The following is a 23,525-nucleotide window of genomic DNA, read 5'->3' as shown; positions in this document are numbered from 1 at the left end:
TTGTAGAAGCAGCAAGCCTGACCCAGGCAGACAGACACCACAGTGTCACCAAGTGGGGCATGCTTTTTATCCTGTGATATACTTGTACACACAGTTATCAGGCTTACAGACAGACAGGTAAGATGTCACGATTTGGACATTCCTTCCTGCACAGTGTATTCTTGAGGATCCAAAGGCAGATGACCCAGCACTTGGATCACACATTTCAAGCAGGCACTTCCTCCTTATCCAGCTGCCCAAACCAGCTGGTCTAGTCAGACACAAGTAGGAAAGAGACTTGTGTTTAAGCATGTGTGATTCAGATTCTTTTAGTCCACTGTTTCTTAATAAGATTTTAAAATAAATCCAAATCTCTGGATCATATCCTCCTTAACATGGCTTTTTTATTTTTATTTTTTTTTTTTGCTTTTTGATATCTAGATATCTGACTTAGAGAACACAGAAATCAGATATGTGGTGTGAAGCCTCTTTGTATGTTCTACTGGTTTTAGAGAAAAGGAGGACACTGTAATATGCATTAGGAAGTGAATCTGGCCAGCAGAAAATCTAAAACATATATATTGACCGTATTGAGACAAGCTTTTTTTTTAAAGAATTATTTACAAATGATATATCTCAAATGATATACAAATGATATATCTCAAAATACAACAAACTCGACATTATAAAATCTATGTATTTACAACTTCTATAAACTTGTGACCCCAAGATTCTTCTCTTGTACTTATTCTTTCAGGATGTCAATCTTTTAGTCTGGTATCTCCCCCCATTTTTTTTTTAAATTGAAGTATAGTTGATTTACAATGCTGTGTTAGTTTCAGGTGTACAGCAAAGTGATTCATATATATATATATATATATATATATATATATATATATTCTTTTTCAGATTCTTTTCCCTTATAGGTTATTAAGATATTGACTATAGTTCCCTGTGCTATACAATAGGTCCTCGTTGTTTATCTATTTTATATATGGTACTGTGTATCTGTTAATCCCAAACTCCTAATTGCATCTTCCCGCATTCTTGCCTCCCAAAGACCTCCCAGACTCTAAGAGAGCGTGTATGAGAATGTGTCTGTGGAAAGAGGTTTCACTGAATTGTGTGAATTACATTAAAACTATGGCAGGAGTTCAGACAAGGCAGAGTGCCAGGAAAGCGTCAGTTCCTAAGGAAAAGTTTAATGCTGGCTTCACTCACCTTCAAATCACCAGCCTGCCTCTTATGGGCATGGCCACCTATTTCTCACAGGGCCTGCCCTGTGTTCAAAGAGGTGACCTCATTCGTCCTAGCCTGGAATCTGGCCCTTAATGAGTAAGTACGCTGAGCCCCAGAACAACACAGGCACTCCGCCTCTTCACCATATTCACCAGGCATCCTACCTCAACTCATACTGCATTCCCTGCATCTACTCAGAGAGCTCCTCTTCGTTGTGTTCCTGGATTCCTGTTTACTAAAGTTATGGAATTCCTGACCTTCACACGAAAACATTTCTAAGTAGAAATTCAAAGGTATAGAGAGATGGCACCCTACTGTGTAAAATTTCTATATCCAAAAGGATCCAGAGTAACATCGCCCCGTGAAATTAAATTGCATATCATGACTAGAATTAAGACACTTAATTTACTGAAAACAAACCAATTGACACTATGAAAGAAACGAATGTGAACTCTTCCACTGGCAACTTCTGCTTTTCTTTCTTCTAAACAGACCCTAAATCCTATTGAAAGAGCAAAATACATGTGAAAACAACAATGCAGCTAAACCGTCATGAAAATAAAATCTGTCAATAGCTACCAAGTGAGTCATTCCTTTGGCTTTGTGGTCACATCATATTTTCATTCACAGTATAATCATAAAATTGTAGGGTTTGCTTATATAACAAAGAGTGTTTTCTGCCTGGGTCTTCAGATATTAGCTACACTGACTATTTAGTACAGGAGGCCCCAACGTTTCTGAACTCACAAAGTTATATGGTAAAAAGCAAAAACACTTTGTGCTATTAGCCAATCTGCCTCAAGGACAGTACATCAAAACTGTGATGCTATGTTCTTCAAATCACAAAAACTGTTTTTCATTTTACTTAAAAAAAAAAATCACACAAACACTTTAGTTATGCGTTTTGCATCTGAAAGCATCAATATTCTAAAATAATGTATAAGACGGCCGATGAGTGGTAAGCAATAGGTCGTATCATCTTTCTACAAACTGGGGACTAGCACCTGGAGATCAACAATTTCTCAAGACAAAGTCACCTCCTTCCCCTCCTCCAACAATACCATCATGAACTTGGTTTTCTTGTTTTATCTCAACTTGTTTTCCTGATGTGCAGCTTGATTACCCCACCAAAACCCCCCAGCAGTTTTTAAAGAGTGTCTCTGCCCCAGGCAGAGGGAAGACAGTTACCAGGACCCCAAAGAAGATGTGCTTATGAGTTTGCAATCAGGAAATCTGGGGAGGGAGACATTTCCCTAAGTTTTTAAATAGCTCCATTGTTTAGTTAGACGACACTGCATATTTGAGAGGGAAAAAAAAAGGTTTAACAGAAACTAGGCAGTCATGCTTAAAAAAATAAAAAAGTGTGAAGACCAAAATGAAATAAACATATAATCCCCTAAATTAGAAATGCAACTGTCAAAGCTTTCAATATCCGGGTAGGCAAATTGTTCCTATCTTAGGCAGGCGAAGACATTCTTCTCAAGTAAGTACTATAGAGAGTAAAGATTATTAATGTGGGAATATTTTTATCCTTGAGAAATAGGAAATAGGAAATAACTGGGTAGGGGAGGTCCCAGGAAGATTATGTAATGTGTCCATAATACATTGTTAAACTAAAACATATAATTCCATTTATTAAAAAATTTTAATTATTTTATTACAGTAAATACCAGCAGAACCAATAATTAATATTTGTGTTCTAGTTGTTAAAAAAAAATACTGGCAATGAGTCTGGCCCCAAAGTTAGGAAGAATTAATGGTATATTACTTATAAATAACTCTATCTCCCAAATCCTCCTGGCCCTCATCGTCACAGCCTTGCTTCAGAGATTAGTCATTTTTCAACTGTTAAAACTTCCTTTCAGAAACGGAACTTTGATTCGTTTTTCACCTCTTCCTGTAACATGATTTTTACCTCAACAAGATTAACCTCTAACTCAACTATGTGAAAGAGTTAATCAATTTGTAAAGAGATGAAGAGAACTACTTCCCTACTCTTTTAAAAATGTTTTTAAAAAATTGATAAGACTCAGGAATAGAAATAGGGTTGGCCGCTTTTCTTAGGATAGTTCATTTTTGGGTCGTTCTGTCCTCCAAATGCTTTTTAGGTACTCAATGAAATATGTATTTTAAAAGATCTATCCCACAATAAGGACCTACTTCTGCCTGGGTCACACTAGCCTGACATCAAACGACAAAAAAGTCCAGAACTGAGGGAAGAAAAGGTGGCCCAAAGAGGGCCAAGGACTGAGGCTGACAGAAAACTGTCTTTTTGCCTGAGAACCGCAGAGCTTGAACCTGCAACAAAGGCTCTCCGCTCGCCCACCCACTTCTGTCTTCTCTTAAGATCACTAACCACCACCTAGAATTAACTGCCTCCTCTCTGTGAAGTTTTTTTGTTTCTAATCAAGCCAACGGACGGCCACCCCTCTCCCACCCCATACACACATCCCTTTTTTTTACCTTTTTCTGAGCCGGCAGAGAACAAAGGATGATGTAGAACAAATAAATGATCAGTGTTGCTCTCCTAAAAACCCTGAATGAAGTAGTTAAATAAGCTACGCTACAATCACAAGATGGGATATTTTTCCCAAAATGCTTACTTACAATGGTGAAAAGCGTAGAGTCCAAAGCTTGATAGCAAACATGCTTGAAAATACATAGAATGCAAAGAAACTGGACTGGAAGGAAATGTACATAAACAATAACAATGATTACTTCTCAGTGGCAGGAATATGGGAAAATGTGTGTATACTTGTGCTTTAGTTTACAAAAAAATTAACTATGAATCCTGCAACCTCTTAATCTGGAAAAATGTGTGTATGTTATAAAGAAAAACAGAAACCTTCTAAAAATACTGCTGGGGGGCTTCCCTGGTGGCACAGTGGTTAAGAATCTGCCTGCCAATGCAGGGGACACGGGTTCAAGCCCTGGTCTGGGAAGATCCCACATGCCACGGAGCAACTAAGCCCGTGCGCCACAAGTACTGAGCCCGTGCTCTAGAGCCCGTGAGCCACAACTACTGAGCCCGCGTGCTGCAACTAATGAAGCCCACGTGTCTAGGGCCCATGCTCCACAACAAGAGAAGCCACCACAATGAGAAGCCTGAGCACCACAACGAAGAGTAGCCCCTGCTTGCTGCAACTAGAGAAAGCCCACGCGCAGCAACGAAGACACAAAGGTAGCCAAAAAAAAAATAATAAATTAAATAAATAAATAAATAAATAAATAAATAAATAAAATAAAAAATAAAAATACTGCTGGGAATTTCCTGATGGTCCAGTGGTTAGGACACCGCACTTCCACTGCAGGGGTCCCGGCCCAGGTTCGATCCCTGGTCAGGGAACTAAGATCCCACAAGCTGCGCAGCGTGGTGAGTAAAATAAAATAAAGTAAAATGAAATAAAGTAAAATAACATAAAATAAAATATAAAAGCACTGCTCATCACGATTCCCAGGAGGAATGGAGAGAGGTAGAGAGTGATGACAAAGTACCGCGTGACTGGATAGTTTACTGAGAGATTAATTTGCGGTATTCCTTCTACTGGAGGAGAATGAAAGGTATGTTTCCTTCCCTCATTCCAAGAAGTCTTTGTGTTCAGAGTCTGGGCTCCTGGGCCTTAGAAGGTCTTCAATAGGCTTTGGTTTCAGGAATGGAAGCAGAAATTAGGAAGAGCCAGAAGGTAAGTCTCACCCGGACCCTTCCCCCTAAGAACACAAGAGCCTGTGAGTGACGCTCCTACAGGAAATGGGTGGCGAGGAGCTGCCTGAACCTAGAAGACAGGGGTGAGTTTCCCTGAGACCAGGTGGGGAATGGGAGAAGGCACAGGTGTCTGGTGGTGTGAATGGCTAGGACCTGTGTCCACTCCTTTCCAAGGCAGGGCTCCAAGAGGTACATGGTGACAGAGTTAAGAACAGGAGCCATGCTTGCTTTGCCAGTGCCACTTAGAGATGTTCTTGCCCACTACAGTACAGGCATCCCGAGTACCCACATCCCAGCTCGGGACAGGCCTCCTCATTTCACGTGGGCTTTGACTAGAAGTAACGCAGATGAGTAGGAAGTCACTGCTGGTTTCCACGTCACTTGACCATATCAGAAAGGCCACATCAAGCAATGTGGTGGCATTGACTGTGGTGATGGTTTCATCGGTGTATACTTAGCTCCAAACTCACCAAGTTGTATACATCAAATATGTACAGCTTTTTGTATGTCAACTCTACCTCAGTAAAGTGATTAAAAACAAAACAAAACAGTTATAGTAGAAAAAACAACGCACCAGATCCCCTTTGGCTGGGAAGTACCAGCCAGTCCTAAGTCACAGCAACCCAAAGTATCAGCTAACTGTCTCTCTCAGGAAACCATCAATAAATGCCATTTTATTATTTTAGCAAAAGCTCAGCCCTCTTCAGAACCTGATTTAAAACACGAAAACAGAAACAAAGCATGGAATGTTGACCATACAGTTTGCTAATGACAGGAATTGTTCACACCCCTTTAATTACAATCCAGTGGCTGCTGGTTGTATAGTCACAGTGGTGCTAATCAAAGCCGGGCCAGGCCCAATTCTAATAGTTATTAATGATGTGGGGAAGACACAGCTAGACTTTGGCAGCCTTGGTCAGCTCGACAAATAGCAAAGCCAAAAGGAGTAAGGTCTCCTTAACTTAAAATGCCAATAAGAGCCCTACGTATAACCCTAGAGTTGCAGAGGTTTGAAAGTGAATGCAGGTCATCTCAATGGTTCCCTCTAAACTAGCAGTCCTTCAGAGGAACCTTTCTTTTGTTTATAAATTCAACCCCTGGAGTTAGAGGAATACACTCATAAATGAAGATTATCCTTTTAGAATATCCACACAGAGCACACAATTTCTGTAGTGGTACACATAATCAGCTACTCTAAAACAACAAAGAACTCTATAGACATCATCTTTTCCCAGCATTTATCGTTAAATATATTCACTCCTCTTAGAGCTTTAATTACTGAATTTATATTCCGGTGGTGGTTACCGTATTGCATTGGAATATTAAGTGTCCCACATTCAATTTGCAGAAAATCTGCAAAGTTGAAGCTGCAGTGCAAAACTAACTAGAATCATACTGTCACATGTCAAGAAAGCATAAAGCTCCCAGTATTGGGGTTAGTGATATGGAACGAATCATCTGTTATTACATAGCCTGAGATTTTAGGAAGGTCACCTAGTTCTCACTACAGAACTTGTGGCCACAGACCCGATGAGGGAAAAAATGTAAATTAGGAATCCAGCACCACGGGGAGAACAGAGGGACCTGTGATTTTGCCATCACTGTTTCGTAACACTCAAGCTCCACCCAAATGCCCACAAGTATCACTGGGCATGGACCCCATCCATTTCCCTCCTGAGCCTTCTCCAAAGGTTGCAGAAATGCCATACTTCTGCGGTGACAGGGAGCATTTCAGTCAGGTTAGGAGTTCAGGGCCCAGAAAGGATATGTTGCTTTTCAACATCTTACATAAAGCAGCTTAGCAGAAAACATCTGAATAAGCTCTAAGGAACAATTCTAAATTCTCAGGTGTGGCTTCTGATGACACCACAACAAAAGATATAAGCCTTTTAGGTAAGTGGTTTTAAATGAAGAGATTACAGGAAGCCAGATAAGGCACTGTATACTTAAGTCACTGGCCAACTGAGGCTTATGCTCTAATCTCTGGTTGGAAATGCGGTCTGGTGTGAAGAGTAAACTACTGTGAAGGGCCTCTTCAATTGAGAACCAAATAAACAGGGTACACCTATAATGAATGGCAATATAGTGTAAAAACCTATTCTTAGACTTCATTGTTTATATGCATCTCAAGATGAATATATATGTAGATGAGGATTCACAATGTCATATTATTTGACAATAAACTGATACTTTCCTTTGAAACAAACTTATTTTGCTTATCACAGAAAATGGCTGCAAAAGCAAAGATAAAGGTGACAACTGTTAAGGAGAAAACGAAAACAGGCAGACTGTCTTCCCACAGTAGAGTCAAAGTTAATCAGTTCATCATATAGTAAAATCTAGATCATTCTAACATGACAAAATTCACAGGGCACCACGCATCTTTGCTGCGGCATTACAACTTGGCTTAACCAACGTTCATTTATTTTAGAATTGGTTGCTTCACTTATGACTTTGACCAGAAGCTTCTGTTTCTTGGTGGAAAAGCACAGAATATTTTCTAGAATATAACACCACGTCTATGTTGCAATGTATCACAGCAAACTAGCTCAGTCTGATCCTGAGTTTTTTCTCTATGTGTTCTCCCCAAAAAGGAGAGGTATCTGCAACAATCTGAAAAAAGCACAAAGAAATTAAGACCCAAATAAAGTAATGTTCACAACTCCAACAGTTAGCAGAGAACAAAGCTCTACTTTGTTATTTTAGTGTTAATAGCTGCCACTTTTTAAAAAGTGCTATCAAGTCAGCATGAGTTTCTTTTTTTAAGGGTGAGTTCACAGTAAAAACTAATTAACTGCCAAGAATGAGATAGGTTTCAAAAATACAATTCTACTCATCAAATGCTGGTTTCCATTTACTTCCTCTATACATTAAGACTGTTCATTCCTAATCTGAGAATCTGTAAATATGGTTAGACTAGGGCAAAGAATATTTAGGTATTATTTTAAGACACACAATGATTATCTTAAATAATGCTGAATTGAAATTTATCTTGTTTAAGTTGTAAATATGGTCTATCACTTATAATACTTTGAGGTCTGTGCAATACTAGACATGAAAAAAACAGCAATAAATCTGAGCTACTATATGGTGTTTGTCGTTGCTACACATACGTGTGTTTCTGTATCTGTGCTTAATAAAATATATAATACACATTGCTTTCTTTTTCTGCAGTTTAGAATTGTATTATTCTCAATAAATTCTTTCACCATCTGCATGAAGTTCTATGGTAAATACCCATTTCACATACTGACATATATGAGTGTGGAGTGAGTAAACCCTCTGGACGGGAATGACAAGACTAAAGCTGAAAGCAACAAAGTCAGGTAAGAAGTAATCCTAATTTTGGTGTTGGTGTGGAATGTTCTACACTACCCCACAGTTAAAATGATGTTTAAACTGGGTTACTCTAAAATGACTCCATGTAGCTCTTCTACTAGGGATTGTAAGCTCCCTGGAGCAAGCATCTTATTCTTTTTGTGACCCTAGTACTATACCTGGCAGAAGGGCACACTTGATTTTAAACCTTGTTGGATAAATGAATAATCTCTAAGAATAAGCTAATAAAAATGAGAAAAGGAAAGCTTTGTTGAAAATGGAAGAGTGAGGAGTTTGATCACAGCAGACCCTGGCATAACAAACCTTCCTTTCTTAAATTAGTAAAAGTTACCATTTTACAGTTTCTCCTCAAAAGCCAAGAATCTTCATTAGAAAGCAGAGATCATGGGTCAGGACGTACTGAGAGCTATACAAAAGTCAGATTCTATCCCTGGCCTCCAGGGCTGAATCGAAAATGAACTGCATGTACAACAGAATAATTGACAGATTTAGGTAACTGTAAATATTATAAAAGAACCTATAGGCTAAGGGGTTAAAGTGGCAATGGAGCAAGAGTTTCTGGAAGGGGGACAGATCGCTTTTGACAAATAAGCACACTTTCAATGAAAGTGACAGAAGTAGGTCACAATGAGTAAGTGAATTTTCCACTGACTCATTTCCACTGTATCATGGGGCAGCAAAGGATACCAGTGATCTAATTCTCCAACTGGAAGAGCTGTACAAATCAGTACTCTAACAAAAGAAGTTGGAATTAATACTGCCTCGGCAGGGAGAACCGCCATCCTGACCTAGGAACAGGTTAGCAGGCAGGAAGGTCAATAGGCCTGACAAATAATATGCACTTAATAAAAATCCTCATGTATTCAGAAAAATCTAACAACTTCGATTGTAAGCACAGGAGAGTAAGGTGATTCCTGTGCTTTCTCCAGCTAAAGATCGATTCAATCAGGTTTAATGGGATTCCACCAATTAACATGTTCAGCAAATCTTCACTAAGTCTGCATGCAGTTTTTCAGTTTTTAACTTTGAATGCAAAAAACCTCTATCTTAGGTTTGATAGGAACCCACACTGGCCAATTATTTTTAAATACAAATTCATTTATTTCAGTGCAAATGGAGCATACCATTGTAAATGTCAAACAGTCACCATCCATTATGATAATAGGGCCCAGCCAATCTTACCAACTTATTCAAAGTTCACTGCATGAATGATCAGAGCTCTCAGTCCCCAGACAGACCTTAAAATATGTCCTTATTAAAAAATTCAAAAGCAATAAATCAGGTTAAAGAGGTGACAAGAGATGACCCTCATCTGCCATCTCTTCCAGGAAATGCCCAGTGCTTTCTGCTGGACCAGCCAGAAAGCTGACGGCTTCTCTGCCCGTGCAGAGGACACCAGGATGGGATATGCAAGTACCATGGAGACTGATGGTCTCCATCTACCAGGAACTTACACTGAATTGAAATAATGTGTATATTTTACTCTAGTGGGAGATCACCCATAGACAAAAGTAAATGCTTTTCTTCACACAGGAAAAAACACTATCCCCATCTGGTAAGAATCCACCCGATGAACATCAGTTTTATTTTTTCCAGTACAGTTAATGAGTTAGGTAGCCTCATCCATACTTTGAACAAAAGTAGTCAAATATTATCAGCCAGTTCTGAAGCACCAGTTGAAGCTATAGGAAAAATAATTTTCACTGTAAAAGCTGACTGGCTTGGGATCAACACTCACGACCTCGGTCTCTTTAGCACAATGCTCTACTGAACCAAGATACAAAATTAAAATATAGCTATTGAGACACCCAAGGCTCTACAAAACGAGACACTGTAAGTGAGTGACACAAACACCAAAGACAGGAAAAGGCTGAGGCAGAGAACATTTACACATTAGGTGCTCCAAATATATAAAGATCATATGGTTTTAATGTTGCAAACTAAAGCCACTTGAAACTACAAAACAGAATGGAGGGGTTTAAAACCACAATCTCATTACCATACACAAAACAGGTCTTATTCCAAATACCATGCCTGGGACTCTGACGACACTACTCTGGAATGCAGATTTACAGTAATGAAAACGTATCTTTTCTGAAATAAAATGTCAATCAGATGATGTGCTTCTGCCCCCAGGGCTATGATTACCCCATCAAGAAGCAAACGGATGAACACATCATTTCATAAGGCTACCCAATAACCATCAGGTGGTCATCTCAGGGCTTTCAATCACTACTAGCCTGGGTCAAGCTGAAGTTCAAAAGGAAAAAACCTAAACCATCAAATATTGCCTCTGAGACTATAAAACAAAAGAGAGATGGAATAGAGGTATCATGTCATGAAACTACTAAATTACTTGGGCTTTAATATTGTATTGCCCTGGAAAATTATGTGTTAAATGAAGACCTATAAGTATGTGAATGAATGATATTTATCCACACATACACAAAACATTTAGATAAAAATATACAGTTGACCCTTGAACAACATGGGTTTGAACTGCACAGGTCCACTCACATGTGGATTTTTTTCAATAGTAAATACAACGGTACCACACGATCCCAGTTGGTTGAATCCAGAGATGCAGAACCTTGGATCCAGATGGTTGACTGTAAGTTACAGGTGGATTTTCAACTACTTGGAGTGACGGTGCCCCTACCCACTACCCCTGCATTGTTCAAGGGTCAGCTGTATACTTAATTTGGAATTTGGGTTTACAATTCTCTACTGTTCCTAAACATACACAGCATTTCACAATGAATTGTGAAATCATAGTAAATTCCACTTTAAACATGTCTGCATTAAAAAATTTTAAATGTAGTACAAACAATTTCAAAATGTATAAAAACAATGTATGTCTTATTTTCGGATTAATTAGGAACTTTGTACAGACCTGTACACAGCACAAACTTTAAGGCCATTTCAACGATGTGGTTAACAGCAGATTTTAAACTTAACAAGAACAAACATCCTTTTCTTACTCCTACCCTTTTCCCCATATGAGGAAACATGCTTGCCTTCTAAAACTTCCACCACTCTGTCCACCTCATTCTTCCTCTATGTGGACCTAGAAATCATACTGCCAACAGAGCACTTTTAAATGGAAAATGCTTTTTGTTTCTGTCAAGAAAAATAGAACAAAAAGGCAAAGCAAAACCGAACAATCAAAAAACACTATCATTATGCCATAGAATTTTGCAACTTCAATTTTCTACTCAACTCCTATTGTCTCTTTCCATCCTTATTTCTTTTGTCTTAGAGATAGAATACACAGGATGGTGAGGTTCTCCAAAATACTTTTTTTCTTCCGGTTTTATTGAGATATAACTCACACACAGCACTGTGTACGCATAATGTGTACAGCATAAAGATTTGACTTACACATATCATGAAGTGATTATCATAATAAGCTAAGTGAACATGTGAACATCCATTATCTCACATAGGTACAAAATAAAAGAAATTAAAAAAATTTTTTTCGTGTGAAGAGAACTCTTAGGCTTTACTCTCTTAACATCTTTCATATATAACATACAGCAGTGTTCATTACATGTATCATGTTGTACATTATGTCCTCTTAGTACTTATTTACCTTATAACAGGAAGTATGTACAGTACACTTTGACTACCTTCATCCAATTCACCCTCCCCCTACTCCCCACCTCTGGTAACCACAAATCTCATCTCTTTTTCTGAGTTTGTCTGTTTGTTTTTGAAGTATAATTGACCTATGTTAGTTCCTGTTACACAACATATTGATTAGATATTTCTATACATTTCAAACTGATCACCATGATAAGTCTACTTACGATGTGTCAACATACAAAGATCTTACATAGTTTTTGATATTTCCCACACTGGATATTTTATACCCGTGACTCATTTATTTTGCAACTGGAAGTTTGTACCTCTTAATCTCCCTCACCTACTTCTTTCCTCATCCCAGTCCCCTCCCCTCTGGCAACCATTTGTTTGTTCTCTGCTCTCTATAACTCTGTTTCTTTTTTGTTCATTTCTTTTGTTTTTTAGATTCAACACATAAGTGAAATCATACAGTATTTGTCTTTCTTAGCATAGGAAACTATCAATAAAACAAAAAGGCCACCTACTGAATGGGAGAAGATATTTGTAAATGATATATCCAATAAGGGGTTTATACCCAAAATACAGAAAGAACTCAACATCAAAAAAACAAACAGCTTGATTGAAAAATGGACAGAGGATCTGAATAGATATTTTTCCAAGGAAGACATACAGATGGTCAACAGGCAAATGAAAAGATGCTCACCGTCACTAACCATGAGGGAAATGCAAATCAAAACCACAATGAGATACCCCCTTACACCTGTCAGAATGGCCATCATCAAAAAGACAACAAATAAGAGTTGGTGAGGATGTGGAGAAAAGGGAACCCTCGTGCACTGTTGGTAGGACGTAAATTGGTGCAACCACTATGGAAAACAGTATGGTGATTCTTCAAAAATTTTTAAAAGAACTATCATATGATCCAGCAATTCCACTCCTGGCTATTTACCCAAAGAAAACAAAAACACTAATTCGAAAAAATATAGCATTTCTATGTTCATTGCAGCATTATTTACAATAGTCAAGATATGGACTTTATACAGCACAGGGAACTATACCTTTAAGTTTTCAGAAAAGAATCTGAAAAAGAATATATATATATATATATATATATATATATATATATATATATATTTATATATAACTGAACCACTGTGCTGCACACCTGAAACTAACATAACATTGTAAATCAACTATACTTCGATGAAAATAAAAAATACGGAAGCAACCCAACCTCAGTGCCCATCAACAGATGATAAAGAAGATGTGATTACATATATATATATACATATATATATATATATATGTATATATATATATATACACACACCATAAAAAAGAATGAAATCTTGCCATTTGTGACAACATAGATGGTCCCCAATATATTTTTTTAAAAAAATAAATTTATTTATTTATTTATTTATTTATTTATTTATTTATTTATGGCTGCGTTGGGTCTTCGTTGCTGCATGCAGGCTTTCTCTGGTTGCGGCGGGTGGGGGCTACTCTTTGTTGCGGTGCGCGGGCTTCTCATTACAGTGGCTTCTCTTTGGTGTGGAGCACGGGCTCTAGGCACGTGGGCTGCAGTAGTTGTGGCACGTGGGCTCAGTAGTTGTGGCTTGTGGTCTTAGTTGCTCTGCGGCATATGGGATCTTCCTGGACCAGGGCTTGTACCCATGTCCCCTGCATTGGCAGGTGGATTCTTAACCACTGTGCCACCAGAGAAGTCCCCTCTACTTTTAACTATAAGGAAAATTCCAGAATTACCATGAAACTTCAGTAGTTATGGCTTCTCCTATGACCAAAGAAACTTAGATCTCAAACACTATTCCAAAGTAAAAGAAAACACACATGTCTATGGAAAAGATAAATACATGGTTCTGTGGCTTGTCCTGCATAGAAAACACTACCTAAACCATCTACAAATCATCTCCATTTTGCTTGGGAAAAGACAGGGCCCAAAAGATTAGATTCAGTCCCTGGGTCTAGGCAGCTCTAAATACTTGAGACTCCCGGAAGAGAAATACTCAACACTAAGTAACTTTGGCTCTTGTCATTAATCTTTCTGTGGATGACTCTCAATCCCCAACCTGGAACTCCTTCCTAGTTCCAGACTCTTGTATCCAACGGTCAGCTGCACATCTCCACGTGGGTGTCTACAGAAGCTCCAATTCAGTGAGTCTCCAACTAAAATGATCATCATTACCCAACCTGCCCTGCTTCCTGTGTCTCCAATTTCAGGAATTGGTACCATTACCCAACAGCCTAAAGCAGAAATAAGGGCACAAACCCTTTGGCCTTCCTCACTCTAATCACTCAACTGGTCATCTGGTCCTGTGGGTTTCATCTCCCTTCACCCTCACAGCCCCCAACCTGGTCATGGTATCGTCACCATCTCTGACCTGGAAGCTTGCTGAAGCATGCTCTAACTGAACTCCCAGCCACCTCCTTGTCCAATTCCAACTCATCCTCCACTGCCAGAAATCTTCCCAATGGGCAAAGGTGATCTTATCACCGCTCTGTGTAAAACCCTTCAGTGGTTCCTCCTGCTCGCAGAGTAAATTCCAAGCTTCTAATTATCACGCTCATCAAATTTTTCAACTCTCACACCAAGGTCTCTTTGTACAGGTATGTGTCTCTTTGCCTGGAATATTCTCTTCCATCTTTCACTAACTAACCAACCTGCTTAACTTTCCTGAAAGCCCACTCTCTGTTACATGTCCCTGAGATGCTCTCAAAACTCTTGTATTCCCACCACCACAACATGGCTAAGAGTGGGTAAGCACAGACATATAATCACACACAGGGTTGTAAATCCTTCTTAATCCTTTGTGTCTTCCTCTCCCTCTACCCACCCCACTGCATTCCCCATGAAACTGCAAGCTTTCAAGAGGGCTGGAACCACCTGCCTCCTTCACCATTGCCTCCCCGGCACAATGCCTGACATAAAGAAGGTGCTCAGCTAATATTTACTGAATTCGTGAACAAAGAGATGCAGAGGATGGAGAGCAGACTGCACCCAGCTCCACAGTCCAAGCCTCATCTCCCAAGTGAAATCTCCCCTGCTTCCAGCACATCTTAAACTCAGACGTCACCACGACAATAGGTCTGACACTAAGGGGTGGCTTCCATGAAGTAAGGATGTTTCATACCTGAACTGCTTAAAACAAACTGGGAGTCAAACAACTCCTTCATCCAACTCTCTACTCATTGACAATCCATAAACCTTCTTTGGCCCAAAAACTCTCATGCAGAAAAGGCTTATCATTCTTAGGGAGTGTAGAGCTTCTACTTTCCATGCTGATAGGTCAAGTTTTTATTTGGAATGATCTAAAGAAAAATAGAAAGAGGTTCCCTCATCTTTCATGCAGGTCTATGGGTAGAGGCAACTATGCATTCAGGCACCATATCTAAGACCCCATTACTAAATAGGGTTTCCTTTTGGAGTTATACCACTGGCCCATACAGACCCCGTGATGTACACAACACATCTGCATTCATCTGTGGGTGTGTACAGGGATATGCATACAGCTAGAGTTAACTTTGCTTCCATGGCACAGTTGGGACTCTGATGAGAATAAAGCATACATGTATGAGCTACTGGTCAAGAAAGATATATTTTACTTTGTTTTTGTTAATAACTATATATTTCAGTTGAGTTCTGTACTACAAATAAATGTGAACAGTAGTCAAACCATCTATCTTAGTACAACATTAAAGTAAAAAACTGCTATATTCTATACTAGTTATCTGAATTATATCATTAAATATGTAGATAAATATCCTTACACTTCTTCGGGCAATAACTCTGATAATTTACAATAATTACATAAGCATGCCTTTCCTGATGAAGATAATTTTTAATAATCTTATGTACCAACATTAAAATAGGATATATTATAGTTATTCTACTTTTCATATTTAACACGATCTATTTGCATTTTCACAAATAAAGGTAACTGGCTAATTTAAACCCAATTTCTTTTCACAGGGAGTTCATTTGCATTTGCATTCAGAATTAAAATAAAAGGTGAAGTCCGAAGATAAGGAGGGAAGGAGTCCTTACCATCCACATCTGTGTCAACTCCGTGAGTCACTGAAAAATGATGGATTGTTTTTCTCATCTCTTTTGAACATAATTCTGTGGTCTCAAGTATTACAGGAGGGAAAAATGTGTCTAAGGGGCTATGATTTACAATTATTCTGTTTCATGCTGATTAGCATGAACGACCATGAGAGAAAATTGCATGCAAACCCTAGAAGTCAATAAAAGATATTGATCCACAGCAACACCTGAAGGAGGAAAAATAGCTCACTGCCTATGCTTCAAACTTCCTATCTAATTTGGTAGAGGATCTTTTAACCTGAAAATGAGTCCACGTTTACAAAGCATTTTTATGGTCACATGAATTACCTTTCACACAAGTAAATGGACAAATCAAATGACAACACTTCGCTCTACTCCTAGGTCTATTAGACTAAGAGTTCGAACCCAGATTAATGCAGAGGCATTTATAATGCAACTGCAAAGCCAAAAAGAATCTCCCTTTCCATCTGCAAGCAATACTGTGAAATGATGCTGAATTAGGCAAGTGGTGTGACATGTAAAAGCATTTATAGTTCTCTTCCCCCCCCCAAAAAAATAATTTTCTCTCCAAAATGCAAAGTTGAAGGGGGTAGGTAAGTAATGAGAAGAAATGGCTTCCATTTTCTGAAAGAATCAGGATGAGTTTTGCTTGCCACTCCTCTTATGTAGAACATACTTAGACCTTCATGATGAAAACACTTAGAAAGTCTAGGAAAGAAAACAACTTCAAGACAAGTAAATGAGAAGTGTTTTATCACTACTATTCCTTAACTTCTTTTTATTTCAAAGATCTTACTTTCCAGCTGGGCAATACAATTCCAGCCTGGTAAGTAGGTAGGCGCAGCACACGATTTCTGTGTGTTCATGCCCTACTTAATTAGGGGAAGATGTGTGGTTATGACAAAGAGATGGCGATGCTCTGATGGCAAGATGCTGGAAGATACAGGTTCCTCTAATGTAAGTAAAGGACACAGCTTAATACACATGGAACGGGGATACAGTCGCATTCCCACAAGCCCTGGTTTTTGGGCCCCTCCAAAGGGAAACGACCAGGGTGACAATTGTTTCTACTACTCCCGTGTTATTGTTTCCTGAGCTTCCTAGCTACATGCTAAATAAAAGCAACATATGAAACACAGGGAACTTCTCACTGCTTACTTATCACGTAATTACTAGGTGAATCAAAGGTTACTTTTCTGGCATAACATCCCCTTAATTATGCCAGTGCCCCAAATCAGTGTTCTGATAAACTCAAGAGACCATCTGGGTCAGCCTTTCTCTGTACTACTAGAGTCTAAGCTGCCAGGGATGGCAGTGAGCTTCTGGATCTAGCTATTCCTGACCTCCACAGAATACATGGACATCTAAGAGGCCTATGAATAGAATTTAATGGGTCTACAAACTTGGACTGTTTTGTGGTTTTCCACTAACCACAAACTGAAATGTATCATTTCCTTCATGTACATTCACAGCATTAGCATTCCTTTTGATTTTGTTGCCAATAGAAATCACATATGTTTTCATATCATGGTACAGTTACTGCAGATACATTAAAAAATCATTTATACTCATTGCCACTTCAAAACTATGGTATTTAGTAGACTCACCTCTAGATCTTGATATCTGATGTGCTAGTAAAGAATCACAAAAATCCCCAATATTTAATGTTTTAATGATGAGTTCAATATAACTGGCTTCCTTTATAATTCTATACATTTTATTTTATGCACTTAAAAACATTATTCAGAAAAGTGGTTCAAAGGCTTCATCATACTGCCAACGGAATCCAGGATTTTAAAAACAGGTAAGCAGTAGAGGGCCCAGGAAATCTTGCTAACATCACACAGCTCATTGGTGGCAGAAATGTGACTAGAAACAAGATCCCGTGACTTCATTGCTCATAGAGTCCTTTACAGCTGCGGCTTGAAATGACCCAAGTGTGGTCACGTGCCACCATGTAATAGTTGGCTTCTCAAAGATCCTCCTACAAATGTCTAACTAGATCAAGGCCCAGAGACTGTAGTTTGCTGGGAAAGATGAGGGATATTTGCTGAAATCCAGATCTATCATATAGAAGTTTTTCTAAGTCTTTTATCTCACTCTTTTTCCAGAGACTGAAGTCACAGCTCTGAGTATGGATGGAAGCTGAGCTGTTAGAAAATATATACGCAATGGAATATGGAACACAGAACACTCATAAATCCTTTAGAATATCTGTTGAACCTTCGTATTCACGAGAATCCCTAATCTCCACACAGGACATTTCTAATTGAACGATGCCCTTGCTCTATTCAGCCTAGTCCCCACAAACTTTGTATGCCATCTATGAGGTGGCATTTAGGTGACTCCAGGGGTTCATCAATAGCATACTTTGTACCAAAGGGTAGATATGGCTATTTATCAGTGGTCATTTATGAGCCCACCAAGTACTAGCTGAGGGAGGGGAAATTATCAAACTCAGAAAAAGCTAGTGCTGCCCAAGGTCACAGCATGGAGACGCAATCTTATTTCACATACAAATCAGATCAACTGAAGATGGAAATGCATAATACATTAGACAAACAGTTTCAAACCTTGATAAAAGTAGACCTTGGAATGTGCATTAACAGCAGTTTTGCAGTAAGTAATGTTTCACATTTGAACATTAAATGTGTTGAGGAGAGAAAACAAATAAAAAAATATCCAATTGCTTTCCTGAAATACTGATGACAGCACAGTAAAAGTTCAGAGCAGTAATAAAACTCCAGGAGTTATTTGCTCCTGTAACAGTGTCTTTTACCCTATACCTCGCCCCTGCTGCCTGCCTCCCTCTAATTCCCAAGTTCCACAGAAGGAATTTTGATTCTTTTAGAAGCTTTTCATCCTAAAGCATATGCAATGTTCATTCCAGACCTGAATCTGGCAATGATATACCCTCCTGTCATTTTTTTTTTTTTTTTTTGGCTAGAGAAAATATGGAACACCAGCCCGCCAATCTAGCAATAATGTACCATGTGATATGAGAGTCACAAACTTGGAAGGAACCTCAAGTAGACATAAAAGCTACTTGGCACTATGTATCAAAATTCATAAACATGTTCACGTCACTTTGGCCTAGAAATCTCTCTTCTGGGAATTTATCCTAAGGAAATAGCTCCAAAAGACAGAAAAAGTTGTATGCTCGGATATGCTCACTGTGGAGTGCTTTCATTCAATAAACCTTTATTAAGTGCCTATTATGTGCCAGGCACTAGGCTGGCACAAAGTCTGTGCTTCAAGGCGTTCACAATCAGCTGGGAATTCAGAGAAGTATACACAGAATTATGACATGTTGGGATAAATGCTAACGGGCCTGTACAGAAGCACTAGAAACATTAAAATGTGCTGGAATAGGAAGGCAAAGAGTCAAGGAGGACTTTACAAAATTTTAGATCATGCTTTTAAAATTTATTCCCCATGTTATTTTTAAAGACACAGGGAATGTTAAAATGTTTTAAAAATCCCCTTACTATTCTGTAAAAAATTCCTCAATACATTTTTAAAAATAAAAAATAACAAGAAAGCCTAACAGCCCTTAAGAGCTTTTAGAGGCCCTCAATCTTTCTCTCAACCACATGTGGGAGGTGGGGTGTAGCCATCGATTGCTAAGTCCTCACTGGGCACATGCCACCAGTCTGTTCCCCGTCTTAGTCTTCTATTACACACCAGGGTGTCCCTCATCAAAACTGCAGAAGAACCCTGAGTTCATTTGGCTTAAAACACAAAACAAAATAAACCCCAAATTTTATCACCCCTGTGAGAACTTTCTCTTTCAAACAGCCCAGGGTCGCTGCAGAAAACTCCTGCTGTAGGAATCCAGAAGGTCCTTTGCTAAAGACAGCATTTATAATGTGTTATGATTTTTAGTGTATTTTGAAATGAAAACAATTCCACAGTTTGAGGGGCTGTGTTGGGAAGCTTTTGAAGAAGTGTAGGTTGGACACACCTACTAATTCATTGGGCGAAATAATTCAAACTAAATTGGACATGCTGCAATCCAAAGAGCAATGACTTTATTTACACTTGGATTAGAGAAAACTCTATTCCTGTAACGTGCGCGACACCCAATGCAAGTCCAGGCACGCTAGATCCACATCAGGGTGTGGGAGCCATGGAGATGCCTCTCTCAGCATGTTCTGGTCTGAGTCATGGCTCAAGGTTTGGCCATACTCCAGAAGTGGGCAGGGGCTTTAGAAGAATCACTAGAGAAGGCCACCCCAGAACCGCCTTTCTTTAAAGCGTGCCACAGGAAAAGATTGCAGTTGAAATAATCCATGGAAAGAAGGTGAAATGAACATTTATTGAGTGCCTATAGTTGCGAGGCATTGCCCTAGGTCCTGGTCTGGTAAAGATTTTCTGTAGAGGGCCAGATAGTACAGTACATGTTTTTTGGCTTTGCAGGCCAGAGTCTCATGTTACAACTACTGGATTATACTGTTGTAGTACCAGCAGCCATAGACAATATCTAACTGAACTGGTGTCGCTGAGTTCTAATAAAGCTTTACGTATAAAAACAAGTGATAGGCTGGATTTGGCCTATAGAAAGTATCTTGTCTATCCCTGATCAAAATGTTTTACAATTTATCTTATTTAAGGCACAAAAAAAGATTTGTTGGCTATTCTTCCTACTTAAAGATGAGGAAACCAAGTATTAGAGGTAAGTTTACCTGCCGAAATCACATGTCTAGCTTGTCACAGAGTCAGAATTCCAACCAAGGTCTCCCTGCCCCAAAGTCTGAACTCTTTCTACTATATGAACAGAGTCTGTTAGGATAAATACAGATAAGGAAGAACAGCCAATGTGAAGGAAAGAGAAAAAAAAGTCAAGTCTAAATCCTTTCTTTCATTTAACATTAACCAATCTATGCCCGACTATGACAGCAAAAATGCTGGTAGACAGAGTTACAGGTAAAACATTCCTCCCAAGAGAAGCTTCTGGAATATTCAGTACTGAACTCCTTCATAACCATAAGGGAAAAGGAAGCAAATTCTGTATTATAATGTGTCAGATTATGGCAAAGCTATAAGGTGGTCACACTCCTAGAATTCCAAACCGTCCTGAGAGGATTTTGTAAAATAACCTCACTGATATTCACATATTCAGTAATTCATTCATTCCATGCCCAGACAGCACACTTTATAAGTGCTTAAAAAAAGGACATGGTACTTGGTACTTCAGGAACTTTGAGTTGGAGGCAACACACAGCACTAAATAGTTAATTACCTGTTGATATCAATTGCCACTGAGTATGAAAAGAAACTATAGGCGTGATGCACACAGCTCAGTGCCTGAAAATCAAGAGGAAACAGGCGATAAATATGAGTGTGCTTCTTCTCCTGGTTGAACCTTATTCAAGGGTTCTCCCTCCTTTTATTCCCCTTGAGAAATGAAAGATTCTGTTTTTAACACCGTTGTCCTAATTTGGAACCTGGAGACCAGGTTCCAAGTTGCTGACTAGCTTGAAACTTTGGTACCTAAGCATCAACTTCCTCATCTGACAATGAGGGGGGTTGACTAGATGTTTCTGAAGCCTCTTCCAAGTTAAGGCTTCTATGAATCAGTTTTTTAAAATATGATTCTGTAATGTCCAACTTAAAGTACCCTGGATGAAACTTAGATGTCCAGATATTTTAATCCATGACATAGGTTTTTTTACATCCTTTGAGTAAGAAAACGTTTCAATTCTAAAACCACCTCCCTTAAAAAGCAGAAAGTGTCACTTAGAGAGTTGCACAATTTATTTCTGAAAATTAAATGATGATTTTCCCCAAAGGACAGAGGGGAAAGGAAGATGTGGAGCAGATGGGTTCATTGTTCCCCTATGGAGAAAAAAATATTTCTACACCTTGCAAAAATATATTAATTGGCCTGCCATCTGGCAAGCCTGCTCACACACATAAGGGATAAAGTTTAGATCTTGAGGTTTAACATTTAAGCCTGTGGGGAGATGTTAATTGGAATCTGAGTTAGCAGGAATATTTTTAAAGGGAACATTTCAAAAGAGATCTGAATATAGGTGGAAAAAAACAGAACCTAAAATGTGAGACCATCCAAGGTGACATCACAGGTGCCCATGGCCTCACTCCCACTCTGCACCCCAGTGAGCCGGTGTGGACACTCCCACAATTAGGTGAGGCTGTGCATTAGCAGGGCAGCTTTCACAGCATGATTTTGAATGCTTCCCCACAACTTTACAAATAACCCCCCACCCATACCTTCTTGTACATTACAAATATTTTTCAAAATTTCCGGAAATCTTATCATTGTAAAGGTGGGTGTTTAAAAGAACCTCTTTAAGGGAAAAAGAAAGCTCATCAAACAGGAGGTTCAATAAAACATGAGTTTTGTGGTTGTACATGCACACGTGTGCACACATACGCCCAGAAAAAAACACGTGGAAGGATAACCCCATATTTTTCATGGTGGTTATATTTGAGCACTAGAATTTGGGGTCGTTTTTTTTACGGCTGTTCATATTTTCTCCATTCTTTGTCTTAGGCATAAGTTTAAATTTTCTTCTCAAAGCTATATATATTCCACTGAAATTAAAATATAATGAAAAGACATGATAACTTATTTTACAAAGCAAATGAAGTATCTTGAATTTATCTTTTGTAAAATGCATGTGCTGGTCTGTCTTCACTTGCACTGAAAAACTCCATGCTTCCTTCTGGATCTCTATATTTTCCAACAACCATAATCAAATGTCTTAAATCACACAGCTTCCACATCTTCCACCTCATGGCTCTGTTTCCTACCCCAATAAACAACCCCAAATTATTTATAACCATTTCCTGCTAGTAGAATTTGTTTATCTGGTTTCTTAAAACTTCTTCACCTATGTAGCATCAAAGGGACTATTATACACTAAGACTGGACCACACAATTTACGTAGTTTAAGCTTCTCTTTCGAGTATCTCATTCCGATGCCTTTTCCTGGTACCTACTTGACATTACCAACCATGTCATCAAACTATGTGTTAACCATCTTCCTCATCAAAATGATTTTTTAAAAGGATGACACAATGTAACACCGTATCCTGGCTGGCATCCTGGAATAGAAAAAGGACACTGGGGCACAACTAGGCAAAACATAATAAAATATGGAGCTAATTTTTAAAAGGCAGAGGGTGGACAAGGGAGAGCAAAAGAAAACATCTTATTCTAACCCTTTATTAGCATGATCAAACAATCAAAAAGGACCTAAAACTTTCTAAGGTTTCTAAGTTTCTAAAACTTTCTATATCCTAATTGTGGTGATAATTTGTCAAAATTCACAGAACTGCACACCTATAAAGGATAGTTTTACTGTATGTAAACTGTATCTCCACAAACCGTGTCAAAAACAAAACAAAACAAAACAAAACAAAGCACATCTAGCTGCCTGGACTTTTTCTAGAGTGAGTAAATTAAAGTGGTAAACCCTGTGTCAGTACGAATCTGGATTAGTGGCCGTGAAAAACACCTTCTTCAATATTTAAAAGATAGCACCTGAAGGAAAGACTTTTTTTTACTCCATCCTTAGTAAGGAGCAGCCATTTCTCAAAAACAGCTCACATACTGCACCACTGAGA

The 23,525-nt window shown here is 38.7% G+C and overlaps 1 protein-coding gene and 1 non-coding gene across 6 annotated transcripts in view; one reads left to right on the top strand and one right to left on the bottom strand.

The window, feature by feature from the left end:
- Positions 1-23,525, bottom strand: part of LOC137759326 (microtubule-associated serine/threonine-protein kinase 4-like) — a 206,665-nt gene that overhangs the window by 126,505 nt on the left and 56,635 nt on the right. The gene's annotated exons all lie outside the window — the stretch shown is intronic.
- TRNAG-UCC (transfer RNA glycine (anticodon UCC)) lies at positions 4,487-4,564 on the top strand. The gene has a single exon. It is a non-coding gene; the product is annotated as a tRNA-Gly (tRNA).

The sequence above is a fragment of the Eschrichtius robustus genome, chromosome 2, assembly GCF_028021215.1.
Source record: "Eschrichtius robustus isolate mEscRob2 chromosome 2, mEscRob2.pri, whole genome shotgun sequence".
Taxonomy (NCBI): Eukaryota; Metazoa; Chordata; class Mammalia; order Artiodactyla; family Eschrichtiidae; genus Eschrichtius; species Eschrichtius robustus.
This window is presented reverse-complemented; position numbering and strand designations above follow the sequence as displayed.